Source organism: Rana temporaria, chromosome 1 (genome assembly GCF_905171775.1).
Source record: "Rana temporaria chromosome 1, aRanTem1.1, whole genome shotgun sequence".
Taxonomy (NCBI): domain Eukaryota; kingdom Metazoa; phylum Chordata; class Amphibia; order Anura; family Ranidae; genus Rana; species Rana temporaria.
In genome coordinates this window covers 55,265,216-55,269,407 of record NC_053489.1, presented here as the reverse complement: position 1 = coordinate 55,269,407, position 4,192 = coordinate 55,265,216, and positions in this window count along the sequence as shown.

The window sequence follows — 4,192 nt, the reverse complement described above, 5'->3', positions numbered from 1 at the left end:
CCTTTACATTACACAGCACCTGCACCCCTTTACATTACACAGCACCCTTCATCACTGGACCCCTTTACATTACACAGCACCCTGCACCTCTGGACCCCTTTACATTACACAGCACCCTGCATCGCTGGACCAATTTACATTACACAGCACCCTGCACTGTGCAGGACATTAATACATGAGTTACCATGACCAGTGCAGGACATTTACCCCCCTTCCCCCCCCGCCGCCATACTGCATATTAAAAAAATCAGTCATTACAGTTAATAATGTTCAGACTGCATCATTCCATATGGCATGATGCCATACGGAATGCAGTCTGAAGATTATTAACTGTGAATGTGATGACTGTCTGTGATTTTTTTAATATGCAGCATGGCGGGGGGGAAGGGGGGTAAATGTCCTGCACTGGTCAAAGTAACTCATGTATTAATGTCCTGCACAGTGCAGCCTGAACTGGTCATAGTAACTCATGGATTAATGTCCTGCACAGTGCAGCCTGAACTGGTCATAGTAACTCATGGATTAATGTCCTGCACAGTGCAGCCTGAACTGGTCATAGTAACTCATGTATTAATGTCCTGCACTGTGCAGGACATTAATACATGAGTTACTATGACCAGTGCAGGACATTTACCCCCCCCCCCCCCCCCGCTGCCTCCATGCTGCATATTAAAAAAATCGCAGACATCACAGTTAAGAATCTTCAGACAGACTGCATCATTCCGTATGGCATGCCACCAGCTTAATTTAGTTAGTAGTGTACACTATCTATCGCACTAAACTGACTGTGATGCTGCTGTGTTGTGCTGTCTGAAGTTGCAATGAAGATCAAGTTGTTCCTCCTCGGCGGCGCTGGCTCCTCTTGGTGCAGCAGGGCAGCGCTCTACGCTCCTCCCATCAGTCCCATGATAATCCCCTCCCAGCGTGAGTGATGTCACGTCGCCGGGACGGGTATCGGGTGGGGCTGTAAACTTAGGGGGAGCGAGCAGCACAATGATCATCTATTGGCTGGCGGCAAACAAGGGCGGGATCGGAGCATGATAGTAAATGCAATGCAACACATGACACTGACAGACATGACAGTGACAATCGGTGGTCCCGGCGGCCCTGGCCCGCGGCTGAATGTGGTGTCTTACTCTTGATTCCAGGGGGGGGGGGGCAAACGCCCTCCCTTGCCCTATGGAGCGGACACCCATGGCTGTTGGTAACCACCATGGATGATGGGTTGGGATTGTAGCATGAGTATGAGTAAGCACTGATTTTAGTGCGAAACGTCAGCTGTATGCCCCTGTCTTTGCTGTGATGTATGGTGTTTGATAACTTTTATCAATAAAAGGCAACCGAGAAGGTTTTTTCCAGAGTGCGGCTGTCCAAACATTTCTTTCTACAATTGCTTCGTGCATTGCCGGCACCTGGGTTTCTCTGAGAGGATACAGATTTATCCACATACCAAATTGGAGCAGTGACTATCTTCTCTCGATGATGGGTTGGGGTACCCCTTGGAAAGATGGGAGATAGAACTTAACCAAGCAGTACCAGAGATGCTGAGGAAGAAGGTTATGGATTATGTGCACTCTACCTCGAAGGAAACAAGGATAAAAGAAATGAATTACAAATTATTAACCAAGTGGTACTATGTCCCTTCTAAAATGCATAAGATGAATCATGATATCTCACCTGAGTGTTGGAGGGAATGCGGGGATGAAGGAACCCATGCCCACATATGGTGGCAATGTAGTTTGATTCAAAAGTATTGGGTGGAGGTATTCGATTTAATTAAGCAGATAGAAGGGAAGGAGATAGAATTAGATCCCTGGAAATGTTTATTTAATGCAATGGAGGGACCTAGGGAAAAGTATAGAGTGGCACTTACCCCATTTCTGTTGAACACAGCAAAAGCATTAATCCCGAAACATTGGAAACGGAAAGAAGTGCCAAGGGTAAAGGAATGGTTTAAGGAGGTGGACAGAACGAGGGTAATGGAAGAATTAATAAGTCTCCAAAAGGATGTAGAAACAAGATTCCAGAGCACATGGGGGAAATGGATGGAATTTAAGCTGTCCCCGGTATATTTGGAGATCATGGGGAACGGGGAGAGTACATAGAGGCAGGTGTATATGAATGGTAGCTCACTTGCCCCCCTCCCTCTCCCTTTTTTTTTTTATCGTGTCTCTGTGCTGGAAGGCAAGAGATACATAAACACATAGGTATACACAGATATAGAAATGGGATATATATAGGGGGGGACCATAGGTGGATATGCGTAAAAGTATTTTATTTTTTGTTTTTGTTTTCTCTTCCCCTTCTCACTTAAATTTCACTCCCCCTTTTTTTATTCTTTATTAAAGATATATATATATATATATATATATATATATATATATATATATATATATATATATATATGTATACACAAGCACATAGAAATGGAATACACATAAAGAGGGGTAAATAAATATATATGGGAAGGGGGTAATTATATGTTTAGATGCGCCTTTTTTTGGGGGGGCGGGGGAGCTGCCCGGGATTTGTTGTTCTGACCCATGTGCTCCTGAGAGGGGTCGGAAGATAAAAGGGAATAGGCTACGGTATAGACAGATCTATATTAGGCGCACGTTTGGGATGGACCCTACTATGTACCCATACATGTATTATTGTATGTTTTTATGAATGTATTTATGTGTATTTGAGAAAGTTGTGTGATTTTATAAATGTTTTTGTATAGTATGTAAAAGTTTTTTATGTGAAAAATAATAAAAATAATTTAAACAGAAAAAAAGAAAAAAAAAAAAGAAGAAAACATCATCCCCTGAAAGGATGGCTAATGGCTTGTGGTTTCATACACTTAAGCACTTGTTTCTTTGTATTCAATGTTCATGATGTATACAGTCAATGCAAACTCCATGTTGACAGTGTGATTGCCCTGCAGAGTGCATTGTTGTTGACAGCATGTGCTTGCAAACGAGATGATGTGCAATGTTGGCTTTCAGTTAGTACAAACATATGAAGAGATTCAGTATATTGACTTCATGCCTGGTATTCTCATTTAAAGGAAAATTCCACTATAAAGAGCACAACTATTTACTGTTTGAATGTACGCTGGCCACACATATCTAATACAATGTCAGGAATAGTTGCATAGATAGTTACATAGTTATTCAGGTTGAAAAAGGACACAAGTCCATCCAGTTCAACCATAAAAAAAGAAATAAATAAAATAAAAAATATCGTACAATCCCATATCCCAATTCTATACCCACAGTTGATCCTGAGGAAGGCATAGCATGATCCAATTGGCTACAGCAGGGGAAAAAGTTCCTTCCTGATCCCCCGCGAGGCATTTTCCATGGATCAACTTTACCTATAAATGTTAGTACCCGGTTATATTATGTACATTTAGGAAATAATCCAGGCCTTTTTTAACCATTTAAGACCCGGACCAATATGCAGGTAAAGGACCAGGCCCCTTTTTTGCGATTTTGGCACTGCGTCGCTTTAACTGACAATTGCGCGGTCGTGCGACGTGGCTCCCAAATAAAATTGGCGTCCTTTTTTTCCCACAAATAGAGCTTTCTTTTGGTGGTATTTGATCACCTCTGTGGTTTTTTATTTTTTGCGCTATAAACAAAAATAGAGCGAAATTTTTGAATTTTTTTTTTTACTTTTTGCTATAAAAAAATCCCCAAAAAAGATATACATTTTTTTCCCTCAGTTTAGGCCTATACGTATTCTTCTACCTATTTTTGGTAAAAAAAATCGCAATAAGCGTTTAACGTTTGGTTTGCGCAAAATTTATAGCATTTACAAAATAGGGGATAGTTTTATGGCATTTTTATTATTTTTTTTACTACTAATGGCGGCGATCAGCGTTTTTTTCGCGACTGCGACATTACGGCGGACACATCGGACAATTTTGATGCATTTTTGGGACCAATGACATTTTTGCAGCAAAAAGGGCTATAAAAATGCACCGATTACTGTGAAAATGTCAATTGCAGTTTAGGGGTTAACCACTAGGGGGCGCTGTAGGGGTTAAGTGTGACCTCATGTGTGTTTCTAACTGTTGGGGGGTGAGGCTGGACTTGTGATGTCACTGATCGTCTTTCCCTATATCAGGGAACAGACGATCAGTGACATTGCCACTGTGAAGAACGGGGAAGGTGTGTTTACACACACCTCTTCCCGTTCTTCA